Source organism: Phyllobates terribilis, unplaced genomic scaffold (assembly GCF_046119375.1).
Source record: "Phyllobates terribilis strain yellow unplaced genomic scaffold, ASM4611937v1 Scaffold_2__4_contigs__length_985480577, whole genome shotgun sequence".
NCBI lineage: Eukaryota > Metazoa > Chordata > Amphibia > Anura > Dendrobatidae > Phyllobates > Phyllobates terribilis.
Window position 1 is genome coordinate 16,056,963 of NW_027362762.1, and position 26,707 is coordinate 16,083,669.

At 50.5% G+C, this 26,707-nt stretch overlaps 1 pseudogene; it reads right to left on the reverse strand.

Moving 5' to 3' along the window:
- Positions 1–1,628: 1,628 nt before the first annotated feature.
- LOC141243537 (uncharacterized) lies at positions 1,629–25,903 on the reverse strand (annotated as a pseudogene).
- Positions 25,904–26,707: the final 804 nt, after the last annotated feature.

Genomic DNA, 26,707 nt, shown 5'->3' on the forward strand with positions numbered 1-26,707 from the left:
ATGACTCTATATAATAGATCCCTCTGTGTGTAATGACTCTATATAATAGATCCCTCTGTGTGTAATGACTCTATATAATAGATCACTCTGTGTGTAATGACTCTATATAATAGATCCCTCTGCATGTAATGACTCTATATAATAGATCGCTCTGTGTGTAATGACTCTATAATAGATCCCTCTGCGTGTAATGACTTTATATAATAGATCGCTCTGTGTGTAATGACTCTATAATAGATCCCTCTGCTTGTAATGGCTCTATATAATAGATCGCTCTGCGTGTAATGACTCTATATAATAGATCCCTCTGTGTGTAATGACTCTATATAATAGATCCCTCTGCGTGTAATGACTCTATATAATAGATCCCTCTGTGTGTAATGACTCTATATAATAGATCTCTCTGTGTGTAATGACTCTATATAATAGATCCCTCTGCGTGTAATAACTCTATATAATAGATCGCTCTGTGTGTAATGACTCTATAATAGATCCCTCTGTGTGTAATGACTCTATATAATAGATCGCTCTGTGTGTAATGACTCTATAATAGATCCCTCTGCGTGTAATGACTCTATATAATAGATCGCTCTGCGTGTAATGACTCTATATAATAGATCCCTCTGTGTGTAATGACTCTATATAATAGATCCCTCTGTGTGTAATGACTCTATATAACAGATCCCTCTGTGTGTAATGACCCTATGTAATAGATCCCTCTGTGTGTAATGACTCTATATAACAGATCACTCTGTGTGTAATGACTCTATATAATAGATCGCTCTGTGTGTAATGACTCTATATAATAGATCACTCTGAGTGTAATGACTCTATATAATAGATCCCTCTGTGTGTAATGACTCTATATAATAGATCCCTCTGTGTGTAATGACTCTATATAACAGATCCCTCTGTGTGTAATGACTCTATATAATAGATCCCTCTGTGTGTAATGACTCTATATAACAGATCACTCTGTGTGTAATAACTCTATATAACAGATGCCTCTGCGTGTAATGACTCTATATAATAGATTCCTCTGTGTGTAATGACTCTATATAACCGATCACTCTGTGTGTAATGACTCTATATAACAGATCCCTCTGCGTTTAATGACTCTATATAATAGATCCCTCTGTGTGTAATGACTCTATATAATAGATCCCTCTGTGTGTAATGACTCTATACAATAGATCCCTCTGTGTGTAATGACTCTATATAATAGATCCCTCTGTGTGTAATGACTCTATATAATAGATCCCTCTGTGTGTAATGATTCTATATAATAGATCGCTCTGCGTGTAATGACTCTATATAATAGATCCCTCTGTGTGTAATGACTCTATACAATAGATCCCCCTGTGTGTAATGATTCTATATAATAGATCACTCTGCGTGTAATAACTCTATATAATAGATCCCTCTGTGTGTAATGACTCTATATAATAGATCCCTCTGTGTGTAATGATGCTATATAATAGATCCCTCTGCGTGTAATGACTCTATAGAATAGATCCCTCTGTGTGTAATGACTCTATATAATAGATCCCTCTGTGTGTAATGACTCTATAGAATAGATCCCTCTGTGTGTAATGTCTCTATATAACAGATCCCTCTGTATGTAATTGTCACGATAACAACACCCACTCTTGGGTCAGACCTTGCAGCTCTCTGGCGCCCCCTTATCCTGCTGGTCAAACACGGTATTGACAGAGGATAAGCACGGGTGCCGCTGCTCTCATTTATGTCGACTATTGCGGCACGTGATGTGACAGGACGTATATATACCACCAGTTCCTTCCAGGAACGTATATATACCTCTGACCAGCCACCCTCAAACCACAATATCACATAAATACTGGTATACTGCCACCACCGATCGCTTAACAGGTGGATCGGGTACCTGGTAGGTAACGTGAATTAGCGGGTGAGGAACGTGTTTGCTCGACATAGGACAAGAAGAACGAAACTGGTAAATAATAATGATTTACTCCCAAAAGGGGGGCAGTGTTTACAAAATATATACAAGATATTATAAAGGAGACAATTTACATGTATGCATCAACAGTTATTAAAATAAAAGGGATAAGTAATAGCAAAACCTGCTTCACAAGGTGATGGTCTCAGATTCTGTGGGAGGGACGGCTCCCCGGAAATTAGAGGTGATTCTTCTTACTCCGCGTGATGTGCGTGCGTTCGACGTCCCTGAGAAGAATGACCTGAAAATGGCCGATTTGCTTTTTAGTAAGCAGCCAAAACTCTGGGGAACACCCCTTATTTACCTTACAAGGGGGGCTCGGCTTTGCGAGCCCACCCAGCTGCAGAAGACCTAAAAGATCCTTCAGATTCCATATCTTGGTGTGGGGGGGTCCCACATCCAAGAGGGAGACATCATCTTGACCGTCACCAATATACATGAAGATAGATATTAAATATGAAACCTCTATGACGCTCAGAAGCTCAGAATCCATTATCTCAGTTCCCGGTCATTCCTCAGTTATGCAAGTGATACTATTGTAATGGGAAAAAGGTAAGCATTCAAAAAACGTGGTTCCGATGTTTCTGTCAGACCTGTGCGTGATTAAAATTGGCATAAAACGTTTGTTCAATTAAACAATGGGATTTTTTGGAGGGATTTTCCGGTTTGTACCAGCGCTTGCCCTGGACTGAGGTTTTATGGCGGGTCATAAAAATTCCTGGTTTGGGGAAAAGCAAAAGTGAGTTCTATGTCTTCACTTACAAACAGATAGGGGGTGGGTTTTTTTTTCTTTTTTAAAACATCTCTCATTTTTTAAAACTCGGGCAAAAATACCTTTTGCCTGACACCTCCCCCTTTTTGACTGCGCTATGGAGGTAGGACCTTCTGGTACTCCTCCAAGCGTATGTCTGGAGGCTCCCCTCGCCGGGACAACCCATCGGCATTGCCATGCTCGCTGCCCCTGCGGTGTTGAACGGTAAAGTCGTACTGCTGGAGGGTGAGGCTCCAGCGTAACAACCTTCCGTTGGCACCTGACATGGTGTGCAGCCAACTCAGGGGGTTGTGGTCAGTCACGACAGTGAAGGGGCGCCCGTACAAGTAAGGCTGTAAGCGGTTGAGGGCCCATACAATGGCCAGGCACTCCTTCTCTATGGTGGAATAGGCCACTTCCCTCGGCAGCAGTTTCCGGCTTAGGTACAACACGGGGTGTTCTTGGTTCCCCGAGTCGACCTGGCTGAGTACAGCACCGAGGCCAAACTCACTGGCGTCGGTCTGTACTAAGAGTGGCCGTGTGCCGTCGACCGCCTTTAGTACAGGAGAGCTGCTCAGGGCAGTCTTCAAAGCCCTAAAGGCCACCTCGCATTCATCCGTCCATTTGACGGAATGGGGTAGGCTCTTCCTGGTGAGGTCTGTCAAGGGCTTCGCAAGGCTACTATAGTCCTGCACAAAGCGTCTATAGTACCCTGCGGTGCCCAAGAAGGACTGCACCTGCTTCTTGGTCCTGGGGGTGGGCCAGGACACGATAGCGTCCACCTTCCCAGGCTCTGGCTTCAGAGTACCCCCACCTACCCGGTGCCCCAGGTAGTGGACCTCGTTCATGCCCATCTGGCACTTTCCCAGCTTGATGGTCAAGCCCGCCTGGTGAATGCGCCCGAGCCCCTCCTGCAGATGCTCGAGGTGATCCTCCCAGGTGGGACTGAAGATGGCAATGTCATCCAGGTACGCCACTGCGTACCTCTCCAGTCCCTGGAGCAGGTGGTTGACCATTCGCTGGAACGTGGCAGGGGCATTCTTCATGCCGAAGGGCATGACCGTGGATTCATACAATCCGAAGGGGGTGATAAAGGCGGACTTCTCCTGGGCCCCGGGTGTCACGAAAACAACACCCACTCTTGGGTCAGACCTTGCAGCTCTCTGGCGCCCCCTTATCCTGCTGGTCAAACACGGTATTGACAGAGGATAAGCACGGGTGCAGCTGCTCTAATTTATGTCGACTATTGTGGCACGTGATGTGACAGGACGTATATATACCACCAGTTCCTTCCAGGAACGTATATATACCTCCGACCAGCCACCCTCAAACCACAATATCACATAAATACTGGTATACTGCCACCACCGATCGCTTAACAGGTGGATCGGGTACCTGGTAGGTAACGTGAATTAGTGAGTGAGGAACGTGTTTGCTCGACATAGGACAAGAAGAACGAAACTGGTAAATAATAATGATTTACTCCCAAAAGGGGGGCAGTGTTTACAAAATATATACAAGATATTATAAAGGAGACAATTTACATGTATGCATAAACAGTTATTAAAATAAAAGGGATAAGTAATAGCAAAACCTGCTTCACAAGGTGATGGTCTCAGATTCTGTGGGGGGGACGGCTCCCCGGAAATTAGAGGTGATTCTTCTTACGCCGCGTGATGTGCGTGCGTTCGACGTCCCTGAGAAGAATGACCTGAAAATGGCCGATTTGCTTTTTAGTAAGCAGCCAAAACTCTGGGGAACACCCCTTATTTACCTTACAAGGGGGGCTCGGCTTTGCGAGCCCACCCAGCTGCAGAAGACCTAAAAGATCCTTCAGATTCCATATCTTGGTGTGGGGGGGTCCCACATCCAAGAGGGAGACATCATCTGGACCGTCACCAATATTCATGAAGATAGATATTAAATATGAAACCTCTATGACGCTCAGAAGCTCAGAATCCATTATCTCAGTTCCCGGTCATTCCTCAGTTATGCAAGTTATACTATTGTAATGGGAAAAAGGTAAGCATTCAAAAAACGTGGTTCCGATGTTTCTGTCAGACCTGTGCGTGATTAAAATTGGCATAAAACGTTTGTACAATTAAACAATGGGATTTTTTTGGAGGGATTTTCCGGTTTGTACCAGCGCTTGCCCTGGACTGAGGTTTTATGGCGGGTCATAAAAATTCCTGGTTTGGGGAAAAGCAAAAGTGAGTTCTATGTCTTCACTTACAAACAGATAGGGGGTGGGTTTTTTTTTCTTTTTTAAAACATCTCTCATTTTTTAAAACTCGGGCAAAAATACCTTTTGCCTGACACCTCCCCCTTTTTGACTGCGCTATGGAGGTAGGACCTTCTGGTACTCCTCCAAGCGTATGTCTGGAGGCTCCCCTCGCCGGGACAACCCATCGGCATTGCCATGCTCGCTGCCCCTGCGGTGTTGAACGGTAAAGTCGTACTGCTGGAGGGTGAGGCTCCAGCGTAACAACCTTCCGTTGGCACCTGACATGGTGTGCAGCCAACTCAGGGGGTTGTGGTCAGTCACGACAGTGAAGGGGCGCCCGTACAAGTAAGGCTGTAAGCGGTTGAGGGCCCATACTATGGCCAGGGACTCCTTCTCTATGGTGGAATAGGCCACTTCCCTCGGCAGCAGTTTCCGGCTTAGGTACAACACGGGGTGTTCTTGGTTCCCCGAGTCGACCTGGCTGAGTACAGCACCAAGGCCAAATTCACTGGCGTCGGTCTGTACTAAGAGTGGCCGTGTGCCGTCGACCGCCTTTAGTACAGGAGAGCTGCTCAGGGCAGTCTTCAAAGCCCTAAAGGCCACCTCGCATTCATCTGTCCATTTGACGGAATGGGGTAGGCTCTTCCTGGTGAGGTCTGTCAAGGGCTTCGCAAGGCTACTATAGTCCTGCACAAAGCGTCTATAGTACCCTGCGGTGCCCAAGAAGGACTGCACCTGCTTCTTGGTCCTGGGGGTGGGCCAGGACACGATAGCGTCCACCTTCCCAGGCTCTGGCTTCAGAGTACCCCCACCTACCCGGTGCCCCAGGTAGTGGACCTCGTTCATGCCCATCTGGCACTTTCCCGGCTTGATGGTCAAGCCCGCCTGGTGAATGCGCCCGAGCACCTGCTGCAGATGCTCGAGGTGATCCTCCCAGGTGGGACTGAAGATGGCAATGTCATCCAGGTACGCTACTGCGTACCTCTCCAGTCCCTGGAGCAGGTGGTTGACCATTCGCTGGAACGTGGCAGGGGCATTTTTCATGCCGAAGGGCATGACCGTGGATTCATACAATCCGAAGGGGGTGATAAAGGCGGACTTCTCCTGGGCCCCGGGGCTCAAGGGAATCTGCCAATATCCCCGACTCAAATCCATAATGGAGAGATAGCTCGCACTGGCTAACCGCTCCAGCAGCTCCTCAATGCGTGGCATTGGTTGTGCGTCAGAGGCGGTGATAGCGTTGAGCCCCCTGTAGTCCACACAGAACCGGTTGGTCCAGTCCTTCTTAGGCACCAGGACTACAGGTGAGGCCCACGCGCTCTTGGACCGCTTAATCACCCCCAACTGCAGCATCTCCTCGACCTCCTGGCGCATGACATGCTGCACCTCGTCGGAGATTCGATAGGCCGTCCGCCGGAGTGGGGCATGATTCCCGGTGTCCACTTCATGGACCGCCACTTCAGTCCTGCCAGGCAGGTTGGTGAACACTGCTTGGAAGGGTTTCAGCACTGCTTGCATCTGAGACCTCTGGTCTGCGGATAGCAAGTCGCTTAGCTCTACATCCTCTAGGGACCCGCTGGCCTTCGCTTGGGCGAGCATGTCCAAGAGGGGGTCATCTTCCCCATCCTCGGGCAGGTTGCAGACCGGTAGGACGCAGGTTCCACGTTCTTGATGAGCCTTCATCATATTAACGTGAAACGCCTTCCGCCTACCCCGCTCGTGGTCAAGTGTGATCACGCAGGTGACCGGGTTGAGCTGTTGGTGAATGACGTACGGGCCTTCCCAGGCCGCCTGAAGCTTGTCCTTTGGTACGGGGACCAGCACCCACACCTTCTGACCCACCTGGTAGGTCCGTTCTCGGGCGTTCTGGTCGTACCAATGCTTCTGGTCAGCCTGGGCTTGCGCCATGTTGTCATGCACCAACTGCGTCAAGGTCTGCATCTTGTCACGGAAGCGCATGACATACTCCACGATGGACACTCCTGGGGAGCTCGGCTCTTCTTCCCAGAATTCCCTTATCAACCCAAGGGGTCCTCGGACACGCCTGCCATACAGGAGCTCAAAGGGGGAGAACCCCGTCGAGGCCTGTGGAACCTCTCTGTAAGCAAATAGCAGGTGGGGGAGGTAACGCTCCCAGTCGCGACCCTGGGTCTCAACCAGCATTTTTAACATCTGTTTGAGGGTACCGTTGAATCGCTCACACAAACCATTGGTCTGTGGGTGATACGCACTCGATACCAAATGCTGCACCTGCATTTTCTTACATAGGGCCTCCATTAAGCGTGACATGAACTGAGTCCCCTGGTCGGTAAGCATCTCCCTGGGAAATCCTACTCGCGAAAAGATGGCCAAGAGGGCGTCCGCCACCTTATCCGCCCTAATTGAGGACAGGGCTACTGCCTCCGGATACCGGGTAGCATAGTCTACCACGGTAAGGATGAATCGTTTTCCAGAGCTGCTGGGTATGGCCAGTGGTCCCACAATGTCCACAGCAATCCTCTGGAAAGGCTCCTCTATCACTGGCAAAGAGATCAGGGGGGCTTTGGGGGCCGGCCCTGACTTTCCCACTCTTTGACACGTGGTACAGGAGCGACAGTAGTTCACCACATCTGTCCTCATTTTGGGCCAATAAAAGTGATGAGACAGCCGGGCCTTGGTTTTGCTAACCCCCAAGTGTACAGCGAGTGGAATTTCATGGGCGATCCGCAACAACTCGTCCCTGAATTGGTAGGGGACGACCAGCTGTCTTTCCCTCAGCCACTCCTGTTGGGGTGTACAGGGAACTGTCTCCCGGTACAACCTCCCTTGGTCCCAGAATACCCTCTCCTTATCAGACTCGGAGGTGGGCTTCTCAGCGAGGCTCCTTAACGTCTCCAGGCTAGCATCTGAGTGCAGAGCTGCCTGAAACTCCTGGCTGGAGGAAGCCAGAAGTGAGGTTAAGGCCACGTCCTCACTAGGACCCTCTGGGACCGGCTCTGGGTCCATACCTGATGTAACATACCTGGCGGCGTCCTTGCATGGTGGTCCATCTCCCACTGTGCAAGAGGGCGCACTTGATCTCCTGTCCAGAATGTCTCTCTGGCTTCCCTCCATGCTGTCTGTTTGTGTCTGTTTCTGCTGCTTAAGGGTGGCGCCCGATCACTTCCTGCCTTTTGTACCTGCTTTGGGTCACACCCCTTGTGCGTCCTCAGCCTATTGCTGTCTGTCACTTGGTATATAGCTCAGCAGCTCCCTTCTATCCCTGCCTGAGCATAGTGTTTCCTTCAGTGTGTGCTTGCACTCTGAAGGTGCCAGGTCCCGTCTCTTGTCTCCTGCTTTTTGTATCAGTTCCCGTGTCTGAACTGAGTCCTGTATGTCTCCTGCTTTGCGGTATCAGCTCCCGTGTCTGAACTGAGTCCTGTATGTCTCCTGCTTTGCGGTATCAGCTCCCGTGTCTGAACTGACTCCTTTCTGTGTTCTCTTGTCTGTCCTGTCTGAACACGCTCCTAGCCTGTTCCTCTCGCCTTCTAGTGGCCGATTTCCTAGACCCGCTCCTGTGTCTGGTCTGTCCTGTCTGAACACGCTCCTTGCCTGTTCGTTCCGCCTCTCTGGGGGCCGTATTCCCAGACCCGCTCCTGTATCCCTCTGCAGTGTCGGTATCCTCCGTACACTCAGTTCCAGTCTGAACTCTCTCCTGTCCTTTACCTGTTTTGCCTCTATGTCCGTTCCCTTCCTTTTTCTGCAGAGTCTGAACTCGTACCTAACTCCTGCTTGTTGTCTCTGCAAGTACTGTGTGAGTATCTGGCTCTGTCTTTCCCTTCCTGTCTGTTCCGTGTGAACAGAGCCCTGTCCTCCCTGCTCAGCCTTGTCTGCACTCTAGCTGTGCTTGCCTGTAACCCTCTGCCTGTATTGTTCCTGGGTCCCGGTGTGTACTGGGTCCTATCCCGCCTGTGTTCCTACCTGCTAGTGCCTCCCTGTCTGCACTCTAGCTGTGCTTGCCTTTACCCCCCTGCCTGCATACCCGCCTGCCTGCATACCAGTCGTGCCTGCCTATACCCTCCAGTCTGTGTGCCAGCCTACCAGCCTGTTCCTGTATTTCCCTGTGTGGGTCAACAGCCGTGTCCGGGGTCTGTCCTGGAGTAGCACCTGGTCCCTCTGCTCGGTTCCTCCTTGGTGCACTGGCGTCGTATGCCGTCGTGCGACCCTGGTCGGATCGGGTGAATACTTAGTCACGCCCCTCCAGGCATTCACTCTCCGGCACGGTCCAGTGGAATCACTACCAATCACACGCACACGCCGCTTAGCCCGGGCGTGTGCATAACAGCATGCTCAGGCCATGGTTCCCGTTGAGCCCCACGGCCTTCGCTCTTTGAGAAGTTTTTCCAGCGAATACATGCATTAAAATAAATAAATAATTTTTTTTCCCCCTTTAGCTGAGTTCCAGGCGAATTACGCACCCGTCCAGATGGATCTATCAGCTCTCGTTCCTGCGGATCCGCCACGTTACTATGGGGATCCAAGACAGTGTCGTGCATTTGTGGAGCAATGCATGCTACACTTTAAGGCCTACCCTCTCTATTTTCCTTCCGATTGGGCTAAAGTGGCCTTTATGATTGACTACCTAGCGGGTGATGCCTTGAAATGGGTCACCCCCCTATGGGAAGCATGGGATCCTGTCATCCTTGACCTGCAGGCCTTCCTGGTGGCCTTTCGTATGGTCTTCGAGGACCCTAACTCTGAAGCCCCTGCTGAAGCTTCACTTCCCAATATCCCGGAGCAGCCCCGACGGGTAATGTGTGTGGGTAGCGCAATAGTCCTCCAGCCCAATGAGACTACTGCCCACCCAGAATCCTCACAGGGTGACTACGCTTTCCGGAATACTTCTCTCAACCTCAAGAGGCAGTCCAGACGTGCTAGACTTAGAGGCAAGCCGTCACGCCAGGGTCTGTCCTCCCTGAGACCTCCTGACCCCAACCTTGAAGTCCCTACTGAAGCTTCATCTCCCTGTATCCCGGAGAAACCCCAATGGGTAATGTGCGTGGGTAGTGCACCAGTTCTCCTGGCCGAAGAGACTTCTGCCCATCCAGACTCCACACAGGAGAACTTCCTGCACCCGGCATCAGATGCTTCTTTCTCTTTAACCGGTGTGCATGTCCAAGGATGCTCCAAAGCTGTGGTTACCTCAGAGTCTGTGCACCTCTACTACCTGGCGGAGGATCCCCTGTTGCCTCCTGAACCCTCCGGGATACCACTCGATGACAAATGGAGAGAGACTTCTCTACACCCGGTACTCAATACTTTGTCCGCTTCGTCCTGTGAGCCTGACAATGGGTACCCCAAAGTGGTAGTTACCTCCGAGTCTCTACACCCCTCTGACCAGGCGGAGGATCTCCAGTTGTCTCCTGAACCCTTCGGGGTGCTACCTGGTAGCGAAAGGACAGAGACTCTCTTATACTCTGTACCTGATACCTCGCTCGCTTCGTCCAGTGAGTCCAACCTAGTGTACTCCGAAGCAGAGGTTACTCCTGAGTCTCTACACCCCTCCGACCAGGCGGAGGACCTCCAGTTGTGTTCAGAATCCTTCGGGGTGCCACCTGGTGGTGAATGGACAGAGACTTTCCTATATCCTGGATCTGATACCTCGCTTGCTTCGTCCAGTGAGTCCGACCTAGTGTACTCTGAAGCAGAGGTTACCCGTGAGTCTCTACACCCCTCTGACCAGGCGGAGGACCGCCAGCTGTCTCCAGAACCCTTCGGGGTGCCACCTGGTGGTGAATGGACAGAGACTTTCCTATACTCGGTACCCGATACCTCGCCTGCTTCCTCCAGTGAGTCCGACCTAGTGTACTCTGAAGCAGAGGTTACCCGTGAGTCTCTACACCCCTCTGACCAGGCGGAGGACCGCCAGCTGTCTCCAGAACCCTTCGGGGTGCCACCTGGTGGTGAATGGACAGAGACTTTCCTATACTCGGTACCCGATACCTCGCCTGCTTCCTCCAGTGAGTCCAACCTAGTGTACTCTGAAGCAGTTGTTTTCTCTGAGCCTCTGCACTCTTCTGACCCGGCGGAGGACCTCCAGTTGTTTCCTGAATCCTCCGGGATACCACCAGATAACAAAGAGACAGTGACTTTTCCTCATTATGTACCTGATAACCCGTCTATTTCTTCCTGTGAGCTTGACAAGATGTACCTCGAAGCAGAGATTACCCTTAAGTCTCTGTCCCCCTCCAACCCAGTGAACGACTGGCCCTCGAATTCCCTGCGGAAGATTCTGGCAGGCCTGAAGAAGAGGGGGCGTAAGGGGGGAGGTACTGTAACATACCTGGCGGCGTCCTTGCATGGTGGTCCATCTCCCACTGTGCAAGAGGGCGCACTTGATCTCCTGTCCAGAATGTCTCTCTGGCTTCCCTCCATGCTGTCTGTTTGTGTCTGTTTCTGCTGCTTAAGGGCGGCGCCCGATCACTTCCTGCCTTTTGTACCTGCTGTGGGTCACACCCCTTGTGCGTCCTCAGCCTATTGCTGTCTGTCACTTGGTATATAGCTCAGCAGCTCCCTTCTATCCCTGCCTGAGCATAGTGTTTCCTTCAGTGTGTGCTTGCACTCTGAAGGTGCCAGGTCCCGTCTCTTGTCTCCTGCTTTTTGTATCAGTTCCCGTGTCTGAACTGAGTCCTGTATGTCTCCTGCTTTGCGGTATCAGCTCCCGTGTCTGAACTGAGTCCTGTATGTCTCCTGCTTTGCGGTATCAGCTCCCGTGTCTGAACTGACTCCTTTCTGTGTTCTCTTGTCTGTCCTGTCTGAACACGCTCCTAGCCTGTTCCTCTCGCCTTCTAGTGGCCGATTTCCTAGACCCGCTCCTGTGTCTGGTCTGTCCTGTCTGAACACGCTCCTTGCCTGTTCGTTCCGCCTCTCTGGGGGCCGTATTCCCAGACCCGCTCCTGTATCCCTCTGCAGTGTCGGTCTCCTCCGTACACTCAGTTCCAGTCTGAACTCTCTCCTGTCCTTTACCTGTTTTGCCTCTATGTCCGTTCCCTTCCTTTTTCTGCAGAGTCTGAACTCGTACCTAACTCCTGCTTGTTGTCTCTGCAAGTACTGTGTGAGTATCTGGCTCTGTCTTTCCCTTCCTGTCTGTTCCGTGTGAACAGAGCCCTGTCCTCCCTGCTCAGCCTTGTCTGCACTCTAGCTGTGCTTGCCTGTAACCCTCTGCCTGTATTGTTCCTGAGTCCCGGTGTGTACTGGGTCCTATCCCGCCTGTGTTCCTACCTGCTAGTGCCTCCCTGTCTGCACTCTAGCTGTGCTTGCCTTTACCCCCCTGCCTGCATACCCGCCTGCCTGCCTATACCCTCCAGTCTGTGTGCCAGCCTACCAGCCTGTTCCTGTATTTCCCTGTGTGGGTCAACAGCCGTGTCCGGGGTCTGTCCTGGAGTAGCACCTGGTCCCTCTGCTCGGTTCCTCCTTGGTGCACTGGCGTCGTATGCCGTCGTGCGACCCTGGTCGGATCGGGTGAATACTTAGTCACGCCCCTCCAGGCATTCACTCTCCGGCACGGTCCAGTGGAATCACTACCAATCACACGCACACGCCGCTTAGCCCGGGCGTGTGCATAACACCTGATCCTGTTATTCCTCTGTCCGAGGAGGGTCCAGAAGGCAGGGCGTTACTTGCATTCTGGGCACTCTGACTGCGGGTAACAGCGGCTATATAGGCCGTCTCCCCGGGGAATAACACCGTCTCATTAGCCTGAGAGGCCATGAGAACTACTTCTCCATCATCCTCCATTACCTCAGGCACAGTGCTACGTATGCGGCAGCTACCATCAGCCAGGTCACCTTCTGTTGTGACACTGGTCACTGGCACAGCACCACCTGCTTCATGGTCCTCGTGCCTCTCCCCATTACTCTTGGCACTGACATTTGCTCCTGCTAGGGGATCCTCAGCAACATCACCCCGCAGAGTGACATGGCTGAGTTCTCCTGCACCTTCCAATACAACAACATCATCATCATCATCATCATCATCACCATCATCATGTAATGCATTGACATTCACATTATTAGCATTAACCTTACCAACCGTATCAGATCGGGGAGGGGTGTCAGGGACATAATAAGCAAACATCCTCCCCAAATCAGTTCCCAACAAAACATTTGCAGGTAGGTTTTTGGATACTCCCACTTCCTTCACCCCACTCCCCGCACCCCAATCAATAAAAACCCGGGCCATGGGCAAGGGGCATCGGACGCCCCCAATCCCAGTGACAGTCAGGGTCTTTCCTGGAATAAGCGCTTCAGGGGACACCAGTTCGGGTCGAATGAGGGTTCGTTCGGCCCCAGTGTCCTTGAGGCCTACAGTGAGAGTGTTCCCCACCCTGACATACTGAAAGTTTTCACAGGCCCTCCCAACCGGCCCACCCACGAAAAGAACTGAAGCATTAGGCCCTGGGGCCTTGGATGGGGGGTTCTTCCTCTGCTTCTCTGGGCAAGTGGCGCTGAGATGACCAGTCTGGTTGCAGGAATAACACCTGCGGGCATCGGATGCAGGCAGGGCCTTGGCAACGGGAAAAAGGCCTCCGGAAGGTCGGCTGGCAGGGGCAGGGATGGTGGTTGATGGCTTACCCCCTTTCCAGCTGGCGACGACCGGCTTCCGCACCTCTGGTCTCCGGTTGGCCTCGTAGGTGTCGGCGATCTGCGCTGCTTTATTGGCATCAGGTGGCTCCCGATCCATCACGAACTGCCGTACCTCAGTCGGACACAGATGCAGGAACTGGTCTTTCACCATCAGGTCCTTTAGCTGCTCAAAGGTGGTCGCTGACAGTCCTTGGATCCACTGCTCAAAGTTGATTCTGAGCCCGTCTACCACATCACGGTAGGTGTCCTGTGGTCCACGTTGGAGGGTTCTGAATTTTTTCCGGTAAACCTCCGGAGTCAGCTGGTACTTTTTTATCAGGGCCTGCTTGACGGCCTCATAGTCTCCATCCTGCTCTCGAGGGAGGGAAGCAAACACCTCCAAAGCTTTTCCTCGGAGCCCTGGAGTCAAATATCTTGCCCATTGGTCCATGGGCAGCTGATAATGCCTGCAGGCCTTTTCAAAGCCTCGCAGAAATGTGTCCAAGTCCCCATCCTTTTCCATCACAGGGAAGTGCTCAGGACGAGGTTTAAAGCAGCTGGCACTGTTGGACTCATGGGTCTGCGTAGAGGGCGACTCCTTCTGAATCCGGGCTAGCTCCAGCTGGTGTTGTCGGTCAGCTTGTCGCTCAGCAGCCTCTCGGTCAGCTTGTCGCTCAGCAGCCTCTCGGTCAGCTTGTCGCTCAGCCCGCTCCTGGAATTTCAGGATCAGCTCCAGTCGTCCATCATGATTGTCTGTGGCGAGCTCCTCCAAGGCCATCTGCAGGTGGGGGTCCACACTACCCTGGTTGCGGGTATGGCTGACAATCACAGGTTGGACCCCTGCAGCAGCGCCATCCGGGCCTTGGCTGGCCGCCCCCTCATCAGGGCTCTGCTGTCAGACGGGCTCTGCAGCATCTTGTAACAGTTCAGAAATCATTTGTTCTTTGCTTTTGCCGTGGGGGTCAATGCCTTTGGTTATACATATTCCAGTAAGAGTGTCCTTTTTCTGCTGGTGATACCAGGATTCCCCAACTACGACCATGATCACCAAAATAAGAATAGAAAAGAAAAAGCGAAGAAGGGTAGGGGTAACTGCTACACATACAGTATTGTCTCAGATCTAATAAACACTGAGTTCGATCTTCAAAACTTTTGTGCAAGTTTTTAGTGAGAGGAATGATTGCTCAAACCAGATCACTAATGTCCTATGATCCCACCGCTTGCCACCAATTTGTCACGAAAACAACACCCACTCTTGGGTCAGACCTTGCAGCTCTCTGGCGCCCCCTTATCCTGCTGGTCAAACACGGTATTGACAGAGGATAAGCACGGGTGCAGCTGCTCTAATTTATGTCGACTATTGTGGCACGTGATGTGACAGGACGTATATATACCACCAGTTCCTTCCAGGAACGTATATATACCTCCGACCAGCCACCCTCAAACCACAATATCACATAAATACTGGTATACTGCCACCACCGATCGCTTAACAGGTGGATCGGGTACCTGGTAGGTAACGTGAATTAGCAAGTGAGGAACGTGTTTGCTCGACATAGGACAAGAAGAACGAAACTGGTAAATAATAATGATTTACTCCCAAAAGTGGGGCAGTGTTTACAAAATATATACAAGATATTATAAAGGAGACAATTTACATGTATGCATAAACAGTTATTAAAATAAAAGGGATAAGTAATAGCAAAACCTGCTTCACAAGGTGATGGTCTCAGATTCTGTGGGGGGGACGGCTCCCCGGAAATTAGACTTGATTCCTTCACGCAGCGTGTAGTGCATGCGTCTGCGTCCCTGGTTGGAATGGCTTGAAAAATGGCCGATCTGGTTTTTAGCAAGCAGCCAAAACTCTGGGGAACACCCCTTATTTACCTTACAAGGGGGCTCGGCTTTGCGAGCCCACCCAGCTGCAGAAGACCTAAAAAATCCTTCAGATTCCATATCTTGGTGTGGGGGGGTCCCACATCCAAGAGGGAGACATCATCTTGACCGTCACCAATATTCATGAAGATAGATATTAAATATGAAACCTCTATGACGCTCAGAATCTCAGAATCCATTATCTCAGTTCCCGGTCATTCCTCAGTTATGCAAGTTATACTATTGTAATGGGAAAAAGGTGAGCATTCAAAAAACGTGGTTCCGATGTTTCTGTCAGACCTGTGCGTGATTAAAATTGGCATAAAACGTTTGTACAATTAAACAATGGGATTTTTTGGAGGGATTTTCCGGTTTGTACCAGCGCTTGCCCTGGACTGAGGTTTTATGGCGGGTCATAAAAATTCCTGGTTTGGGGAAAAGCAAAAGTGAGTTCTATGTCTTCACTTACAAACAGATAGGGGGTGGGTTTTTTTTTTCCTTTTTTAAAACATCTCTCATTTTTAAAAACTCGGGCAAAAATACCTTTTGCCTGACACCTCCCCCTTTTTGACTGCGCTATGGAGGTAGGACCTTCTGGTACTCCTCCAAGCGTATGTCTGGAGGCTCCCCTCGCCGGGACAACCCATCGGCATTGCTATGCTCGCTGCCCTGGCGGTGTTGAACGGTAAAGTCGTACTGCTGGAGGGTGAGGCTCCAGCGTAACAACCTTCCGTTGGCACCTGACATGGTGTGCAGCCAACTCAGGGGGTTGTGGTCAGTCACGACAGTGAAGGGGCGCCCGTAAAAGTAAGGCTGTAAGCGGTTGAGGGCCCATACAATGGCCAGGCACTCCTTCTCTATGGTGGAATAGGCCACTTCCCTCGGCAGCAGTTTCCGGCTTAGGTACAACACGGGGTGTTCTTGGTTCCCCGAGTCGACCTGGCTGAGTACAGCACCGAGGCCAAACTCACTGGCGTCGGTCTGTACTAAGAGTGGCCGTGTGCCGTCGACCGCCTTTAGTACAGGAGAGCTGCTCAGGGCAGTCTTCAAAGCCCTAAAGGCCACCTCGCATTCATCCGTCCATTTGACGGAATGGGGTAGGCTCTTCCTGGTGAGGTCTGTCAAGGGCTTCGCAAGGCTACTATAGTCCTGCACAAAGCGTCTATAGTACCCTGCGGTGCCCAAGAAGGACTGCACCTGCTTCTTGGTCCTGGGGGTGGGCCAGGACACGATAGCGTCCACCTTCCCAGGCTCTGGCTTCAGAGTACCCCCACCTACCCGGTGCCCCAGGTAGTGGACCTCGTTCATGCCCATCTGGCACTTTCCCGGCTTGATGGTCAAGCCCGCCTGGTGAATGCGCCCGAGCACCTGCTGCAGATGCTCGAGGTGATCCTCCCAGGTGGGACTGAAGATGGCAATGTCATCCAGGTACGCTACTGCGTACCTCTCCAGTCCCTGGAGCAGGTGGTTGACCATTCGCTGGAACGTGGCAAGGGCATTTTCCATGCCGAAGGGCATGACCGTGGATTCATACAATCCAAAGGGGGTGATAAAGGCGGACTTCTCCTGGGCCCCGGGGCTCAAGGGAATCTGCCAATATCCCCGACTCAAATCCATAATGGAGAGATAGCTCGCGCTGGCTAACCGCTCCAGCATCTCCTCAATGCGTGGCATTGGTTGTGCGTCAGAGGCGGTGATAGCGTTGAGCCCCCTGTAGTCCACACAGAACCGGGTGGTCCGGTCCTTCTTAGGCACCAGGACTACAGGTGAGGCCCACGCGCTCTTGGACCACTTAATCACCCCCAACTGCAGCATCTCCTCGACCTCCTGGCGCATGACATGCTGCACCTCGTCAGAGATTCGATAGGCTGTCCGCCGGAGTGGGGCATGATTCCCGGTGTCCACTTCATGGACCGCCACTTCAGTCCTGCCAGGCAGGTTGGTGAACACTGCTTGGAAGGGTTTCAGCACTGCTTGCATCTGAGACCTCTGGTCTGCGGATAGCAAGTCGCTTAGCTCTACATCCTCTAGGGACCCGCTGGCCTTCGCTTGGGCGAGCATGTCCAAGAGGGGGTCATCCTCCCCATCCTCGGGCAGGTTGCAGACCGGTAGGACGCAGGTTCCACGTTCTTGATGAGCCTTCATCATATTAACGTGAAACGTCTTCCACCTACCCCGCTCGTGGTCAAGTGTGATCACGTAGGTGACCGGGTTGAGCTGTTGGTGAATGACGTACGGGCCTTCCCAGGCCGCCTGAAGCTTGTCCTTTGGTACGGGGACCAGCACCCACACCTTCTGACCCACCTGGTAGGTCCGTTCTCGGGCGTTCTGGTCGTACCAATGCTTCTGGTCAGCCTGGGCTTGCGCCATGTTGTCATGCACCAACTGCGTCGAGGTCTGCATCTTGTCACGGAAGCGCATGACATACTCCACGATGGACACTCCTGGGGAGCTCGGCTCTTCTTCCCAGAATTCCCTTATCAACCCAAGGGGTCCTCGGACACGCCTGCCATACAGGAGCTCAAAGGGGGAAAACCCCGTCGAGGCCTGTGGGACCTCTCTGTAAGCAAATAGCAGGTGTGGGAGGTAACGCTCCCAGTCGCGACCCTGGGTCTCAACGAGCATTTTTAACATCTGTTTGAGGGTACCGTTGAATCGCTCACACAAACCATTGGTCTGTGGGTGATACGCACTCGATACCAGATGCTGCACCTGCATTTTCTTACATAGGGCCTCCATTAAGCGTGACATGAACTGAGTCCCCTGGTCGGTAAGCATCTCCCTGGGAAATCCTACTCGCGAAAAGATGGCCAAGAGGGCATCCGCCACCTTATCCGCCCTAATTGAGGACAGGGCTACTGCCTCCGGATACCGGGTAGCATAGTCTACCACGGTAAGGATGAATCGTTTTCCAGAGCTGCTGGGTATGGCCAGTGGTCCCACAATGTCCACAGCAATCCTCTGGAAAGGCTCCTCTATCACTGGCAAAGAGATCAGGGGGGCTTTGGGGGCCGGCCCTGACTTTCCCACTCTTTGACACGTGGTACAGGATCGACAGTAGTTCACCACATCTGTCCTCATTTTGGGCCAATAAAAGTGATGAGACAGCCGGGCCTTGGTTTTGCTGACCCCCAAGTGTCCAGCGAGTGGAATTTCATGGGCGATCCGCAACAACTCATCCCTGAATTGGTAGGGGACAACCAGCTGTCTTTCCCTCAGCCACTCCTGTTGGGGCGTACAGGGAACTGTCTCCCGGTACAACCTCCCTTGGTCCCAGAATTCCCTCTCCTTATCCGACTCGGAGGTGGGTTTCTCCGCGAGGCTCCTTAACGTCTCCAGGCTAGCATCTGAGTGCAGAGCTGCCTGAAACTCCTGGCTGGAGGAAGCCAGAAGTGAGGTTAAGGCCACGTCCTCACTGGGACCCTCTGGGACCGGCTCTGGGTCCATACCTGATTCAGTTATTCCTCTGTTCGAGGAGGGTCCAGAAGGCAGGGCGTTACTTGCGTTCTGGGCACTCTGACTGCGGGTAACAGCGGCTATATAGGCCGTCTCCCCGGGGAATAACCCCGTCTCATTAGCCTGCGAGGCCATGAGAACTACTTCTCCATCATCCTCAATTACCTCAGGCACAGTGCTACGTATGGGGCAGCGACTATCAGCCAGGTCACCATCTGTTGTGACACTGGTCACTGGCACAGCACCACCTGCGCCATGGTCCTCGTGCCTCTCCCCATTACCCTTGGCACTGACCTTTGCTCCTGCTAGGGGATCCTCAGCAACATCACCCCGCAGAGTGACATGGCTGAGTTCTCCTGCACCTTCCAATACAACAACATCATCATCATCATCATCATCAGGTAAAGCATTGACATTCACATTATCAGCATTAACCTTACCAACCGTATCAGATCGGGGAGGGGTGTTAGGGACATAATAAGCAAGCATCCTCCCCAAATCAGTTCCCAACAAAACATTTGCAGGTAGGTTTTTGGATACTCCCACTTCCTTCACCCCACTCCCCGCACCCCAATCAATAAAAACCCGGGCCATGGGCAAGGGGCATCGGACGCCCCCAATCCCAGTGACAGTCAGGGTCTTTCCTGGAATAAGCGCTTCAGGGGACACCAGTTCGGGTCGGATGAGGGTTCGTTTGGCCCCAGTGTCCTTGAGGCCTACAGTGAGAGTGTCCCCCACCCTGACAGACCGAAAGTTTTCACAGGCCCTCCCAACCGGCCCACCCACCAAAAGAACTGAGGCATTAGGCCCTGGGGCCTTGGATGGGGGGTTCTTCCTCTGCTTCTCTGGGCAAGTGGCGCTGAGATGACCAGTCTGGTTGCAGGAATAACACCTGGGGGTATCGGATGCAGGCAGGGCCTTGGCAATGGGAAAAAGGCCTCCGGAAGGTCGGTGTTAGAACCTTGCTCTTAGGTTTTTTCCTTTGCTGGTCACATGACCTTGTTGCCTATTTAATCCTGCTCCGCCCTTCTGGCTTTGCTGGACTTCATTGTATAACTACTTTCTTGCTAGCCTGTGCTCTGTATCTAACTCTGTTAGTTTGCTTGGTCTACGGACCTCAGTGTTCTATATATTTTGTTTGTTTGTCTGTCTGCTACTATTTCTGTTAGGAGGTGTCCCATTTTCCTCCCAGTCCTTAGTACTTGTAGGGATTCCTTCCCCACATCTATAGGTCTCCGTACAGACTAGCTTAGGACTTTAGCAGGTCTGATCGCAGGATCAGGTTCCCTGTTACATCGTAGGGATTCAGCTGAGTCCTATAGTAGGGACAGATCTCCTCTCTTTCCTTAGCTCTGGTAGCAGAACATAACAGTAAGTCCAGCCTGCAAATTCTCTAAGGAAAGATTTTTCTGTTCCATCATGGTGTCGGTTCAGGATTTGGCTCATCGCCTGCAGGGACTCTCTCTGGAGGTGGCCGAGCTCCGTCAGCATGTGAGTAACTGTCCTGGAGCACATTTCTTGGAGCCTAAGGTATGTTTGCCGGATTTATTTTTTGGTGAACACCGAGAATTTTTTTCATTTAAAAATGCTTGCTTATTGTATTTTCGTTTGAGACCCAAGTCCTCTGGGGATGAATCCCAGCGCATAGGGTTCATAATGTCACTTTTGCGCAAAGAGCCTCAGGAGTGGGCCTTTTCTTTGCAACCTAGTGATACATGCTTCAGATCAGTGGATAGTTTTTTTTCTGCTTTGGGACTATTATATGATGATCCTGACCGTGTCGCATCAGCTGAGACTGAGTTAAGACGTTTGAGACAGGGATCAGGTAATGTGGAAAAATATTGTACTCATTTCCGTCGTTGGTCTACTCAAACAGGGTGGAACGATTCTGCTCTGAAAAGTCTATTTCTTGCTGGGCTCAATGAAAGGGTTAAAGACCTGCTAATTGCTTATCCTACACCTGAAGATTTGCAACAGGCTATGCAATTAGCTATACGGGTGGATAGGAGACTGCGTGCAAGGGTTAATGAGAGCAAATCCTCTGCTATGTCAGTTTCTGGTTATGAGAATGTGTGTACTAACAGTGGTGAATCGATGGAGATTGGATCGGTGGCACCTCGCTCTCAAGAAAAAGACCGTCGATTTTCTGAAGGCTTGTGTTTCTATTGCGGAAAATCTGGTCATTTGATTAAAGGCTGTGAGCTTCGTATGACGAAAGAAAAAAAAATGGTCAGTCATGCCCGTATTGCCTGTTTAAATTCCAAGGGTGTATTTTTAGCTGCTTCCACGATTGCTCAGGAAAAATTAATGGAATTTCGGGTGTTTGTTGATTGTGGGTCTACTCTGAATGTTATTGATGGGGGATTCTTGGAAAGACTCAATTTAAAACCCGAACCTTTATCATCCCCCATTGCTGTGGTTTCTGTGGATGGTTCCCCTTTGAAGAATATTACTCTCAAGGTCTGTGAATTTCCTCTCACTATTAATGGTGTTCACCATGAGAAATTGGATTTGGTAGTTTTGAATAACTTGCCTTCTCCAGTAATATTGGGATTGCCCTGGTTAAAATTTCACAATCCTGTACTGGATTGCCCTGGTTAAAATTTCACAATCCTGTACTGGATTGGTCTACCAATGAAATTAAATCCTGGAGCCATAAATGTTATGACAAGTGTTGTAACGGGCGTATTGCAGCTTTGGATAGGGGAGAATTGCCTGTTCCTATTCAGGATTTTTGGAGAGTTTTTTCTGAGAAGGAATCGCAGGTTTTGCCTCCCCATAGAGACTATGATTGTTCTATTGAATTTGTCCCTGGAGCGACTCTTCCTAAAAGTCGTTTATTTAACCTTACTATTCCTGAGAGGAGGGCTTTGGAGGAATACATACAGACAAGCTTGGCCGCCGGTCACATTTGGCCCTCTAAGTCTCCTGTGGCGGTTGGATTTTTTTTGTAAAAAAAAAGATGGCGGTTTACGTCCTTGTCTGGATTTTCGTGAGATTAACAAAATTACGGTACGCAATCCTTACCCACTGCCATTGATTCCTGATCTGTTTAACCAGTTAATGGGGGCCAAGTGGTTCTCTAAAATTGACCTTAAGGGGGCATACAATCTGTTGCGCATGAAGGAGGGTGATGAATGGAAGACTGCTTTTAACACTCCTGTGGGTCATTTTGAGAATCTGGTTATGCCTTTTGGTCTTACTAATGCTCCTGCATTTTTTCAGAATCTGATTAATGACATCCTTAGACCTTTGATCGGTAAAAATGTGGTTGTGTATTTGGATGACATTTTGATTTATTCGCCAGATCTGGAGTCTCATTGGCGGAGCGTGCGTGAGGTATTACAGTTATTAATGGACAATTCGCTTTTTGCTAAGCTGGAGAAATGTGAGTTCGCTGTACAGAGAATTAGTTTTTTGGGCTACATTATCTCCAGCAAAGGTTTTGAAATGGATCCGGTTAAGGTTCAGGCTGTGCAGGAATGGCCTAGGCCTATTGGTTTGAAATCGATACAGAGGTTTTTAGGTTTCGCCAATTATTACAGAAAATTCATAAAAAATTTTTCTAGTATTGTCAAACCTCTGACCGATCTCACCAGGAAAGGTGCTGATGCGGTTCAGTGGTCTTCTGAGGCCATTGAAGCTTTTGTGTATCTCAAGGAGAGGTTCACCTCTGCTCCCATCCTTATGCAGCCTGATGTGACTAAGCCGTTTTTGGTTGAGGTTGATGCTTCCTCTGTGGGGGTTGGCGCAGTATTGTCTCAGGATAACGGGGATGGATTACATCCCTGTGCCTTTTTTTTCAAAAAAATTTTCGGAGACTGAACTGAATTACGATATTGGTAATCGGGAATTATTGGCTATTAAACTCGCATTTGAACACTGGCGCCACTTCTTGGAAGGTGCGGAATTTCCCGTTCAGGTTCTTACGGATCATAAAAATCTGATATATCTTGATGCTGCCAAGCGCCTGAATGCCCGTCAGGCTAGGTGGGCACTGTTTTTCTCGCGGTTTAATTTCTCCGTTACTTACATCCCTGGTACTAAGAATGTTAAGGCGGATGCCTTGTCTCGCAGTTTTTCTCCCATAGTCGGTGCTGAGAAAGAGGAGAACATTTTACAAGAAGGTGTTGTGATAGCTGCTTTAGACTCCGTTTTGGAAGACGAGATTCTTAAAGCACAGGAGAATGCCCCATCTAACACTCCTCATGGGAGGTTGTTTGTGCCTGGGACCTTTAGGAGAGATTTGTTTATTGAGTGTCACGAATCTCGGTTGGCAGGTCATCCCGGAATCTCTGAGACCAAGAGACTGGTGGGTCGCAGTTTTTGGTGGCCTGGATGGCAGAAGGAAGTCATTAAGTGGGTGCGTCAATGTACTATATGTGCTAGATCTAAGTCCTCACATACTCCTGCTGCGGGGTTGCTTTGTCCTTTGGAGGTTCCTAGTGCTCCTTGGACACATTTGGCTATGGACTTTATAACTGACCTTCCCCCCTCTGAGGGTTTTACTGTCATCTGGGTGGTCGTGGACCGTTTTAGCAAGATGTGTCACTTGGTTCCCTTCGTCAAACTGCCCTGCGCTAAAACTCTCGCTAAGGCCTTTGTCAAGGAAATTGTCAGACTTCATGGCGTTCCTACTGACATTGTTTCTGATAGGGGTCCTCAGTTCGTGGCTTGTTTTTGGCGTGCCTTTTGTGACAGGTTGGGAGTTCATCTGTCGTTCTCGTCCGGATATCATCCTGAATCTAATGGCCAGACAGAAAGGAAAAACCAGGATGTTGAGCAGTTCTTGCGTTGTTTTGTGGCAGACAATCAAGAGGGGTGGTCTGAGTTTCTGCCAGTTGCTGAATTTGCTCTGAACAATCATACATCTTCTTCTGCTGGTTGTTCGCCTTTTTTTTGTTGTTCTGGGAGACATCCGTCGTTTGGGTCGTTCTCCAAGTTGGGATCTGCTGTGCCTGAGGAGGAGAATTTTTCCGGTGATTTGGAGAGAGTTTGGACGGATGTGCGTGGTAATCTTCAGGAGGCCAACAGAAAATCTAAAGACTACTTTGATAGGAAACGACAGGAGGTTTTGTTCGCTGTTGGTGACATGGTCTGGTTGTCCTCTAGGAATCTGCGGTTGAGGATTCCTTCTAAGAAATTGGGTCCCAAGTTTGTAGGGCCCTTTAAGGTGCTTCAGGTTGTCAACCAATCTGCTGTTAGGTTGGAGGTTCCTACCTCCTGGAGAATTAATCCGGTATTTCATGTCTCTCTGTTAAAAAAAGCTGTTGTGTCGGATGGTGACGCCTCTGCCTCTGTTCCTCCGGTGGTGGAGGACGGGGAATATGAAATTTCTCGCATCCTTAACTCTAGACTGTATAGAGGTAGTTTGCAGTATCTTGTGGCCTGGAAAGGTTTCGGACCCGAGGATAACTCTTGGGTGAGGTCAGATGATGTTTCCGCGTCCAGACTTATCAGAGCGTTTCACAGGAGATTTCCTGATAAGCCTGGTCCTAGGGGATCCGGAGGATCCTCTTAGAAGGGGGGGTACTGTTAGAGCCTTGCTCTTAGGTTTTTTCCTTTGCTGGTCACATGACCTTGTTGGCCTATTTAATCCTGCTCCGCCCTTCTGGCTTTGCTGGACTTCATTGTATAACTACTTTCTTGCTAGCCTGTGCTCTGTATCTAACTCTGTTAGTTTGCTTGGTCTACGGACCTCTATGTTCTATATATTTTGTTTGTTCGTCTGTCTGCTACTAATTCTGTTAGGAGGTGTCCCATTTTCCTCCCAGTCCTTAGTACTTGTAGGGATTCCTTCCCCACATCTATAGGTCTCCGTACAGACTAGCTTAGGACTTTAGCAGGTCTGATCGCAGGATCAGGTTCCCTGTTACATCGTAGGGATTCAGCTGAGTTCTATCGTAGGGACAGATTTCCTCTCTTTCCTTAGCTCTGGTAGCAGAACATAACAGTCGGCTGGCAGGGGCAGGGATGGTGGTTGATGGCTTACCCCCTTTCCAGCTGGCGACGACCGGCTTCCGCACCTCTGGTCTCCGGTTGGCCTCGTAGGTGTCTGCGATCTGCGCTGCTTTATTGGCATCAGGTGGCTCCCGATCCATCACGAACTGCCGTACCTCAGTCGGACACAGATGCAGGAACTGGTCTTTCACCATCAGGTCCTTTAGCTGCTCAAAGGTGGTCGCTGACAGTCCTTGGATCCACTGCTCAAAGTTGGTTCTGAGCCCGTCTACCACATCACGGTAGGTGTCCTGTGGTCGACGTTGGAGGGTTCTGAATTTTTTCCGGTAAACCTCCGGAGTCAGCTGGTACTTTTTTATCAGGGCCTGCTTGACGGCCTCATAGTCTCCATCCTGCTCTCGAGGGAGGGAAGCAAACACCTCCAAAGCTTTTCCTCGGAGCCCTGGAGTCAAATATCTTGCCCATTGGTCGATGGGCAGCTGATACTGCCTGCAGGCCTTTTCAAAGCCTCGCAGAAATGTGTCCAAGTCCCCATCCTTTTCCATCACAGGGAAGTGCTCAGGACGAGGTTTAAAGCAGCTGGCACTGTTGGACTCACGGGTCTGCGTAGAGTGCGACTCCTTCTGAATCCGGGCTAGCTCCAGCTGGTGTTGTCGGTCAGCTTGTCGCTCAGCAACCTCTCGGTCAGCTTGGGCTTGTCGCTCAGCAGCCTCTCGGTCAGCTTGGGCTTGTCGCTCAGCCCGCTCCTGGAATTTCAGGATCAGCTCCAGTCGTCCATCATGATTGTCTGTGGCGAGCTCCTCCAAGGCCATCTGCAGGTGGGGGTCCACACTACCCTGGTTGCGGGTATGGCTGGCAATCACCGGTTGGACCCCGGCAGCAGCGCCATCCGGGCCTTGGCTGGCCGCCCCCTCATCAGGGCTCTGCTGTCGGACGGGCTCTGCAGCATCTTGTAACAGTTCAGAAATCATTTGTTCTTTGCTTTTGCCGTGGGGGTCAATGCCTTTGATTATACATATTCCAGTAAGAGTGTCATTTTTCTGCTGGTGATACCAGGACTCCCCAACTACGACCATGATCACCAAAATAAAAATAGAAAAGAAAAAACGAAGAAGGGTAGGGGTAACTGCTACACACACAGTATTGTCTCAGATCTAATAAACACTGAGTTCGATCTTCAAAACTTTTGTGCAAGTTTTTAGTGAGAGGAATGATTGCTCAAACCAGATCACTAATGTCCTATGATCCCACCGCTTGCCACCAATTTGTCATGAAAACAACACCCACTCTTGGGTCAGACCTTGCAGCTCTCTGGCGCCCCCTTATCCTGCTGGTCAAACACGGTATTGACAGAGGATAAGCACGGGTGCCGCTGCTCTAATTTATGTCGACTATTGCGGCACGTGATGTAACAGGACGTATATATACCACCAGTTCCTTCCAGGAACGTATATATACCTCCGACCAGCCACCCTCAAACCACAATATCACATAAATACTGGTATACTGCCACCACCGATCGCTTAACAGGTGGATCGGGTACCTGGTAGGTAACGTGAATTAGCGAGTGAGGAACGTGTTTGCTCGACATAGGACAAGAAGAAAGAAACTGGTAAATAATTAATGATTTACTCCCAAAAGGTGGGCAGTGTTTACAAAAAATATACAAGATATTATAAAGGAGACAATTTACATGTATGCATAAACAGTTATTAAAATAAAAGGGATAAGTAATAGCAAAACCTGCTTCACAAGGTGATGGTCTCAGATTCTGTGGGGGGGATGGCTCCCCGGAAATTAGACTTGATTCCTTCACGCAGCGTGTAGTGCATGCGTCTGCGTCCCTGGTTGGAATGGCTTGAAAAATGGCCGATCTGGTT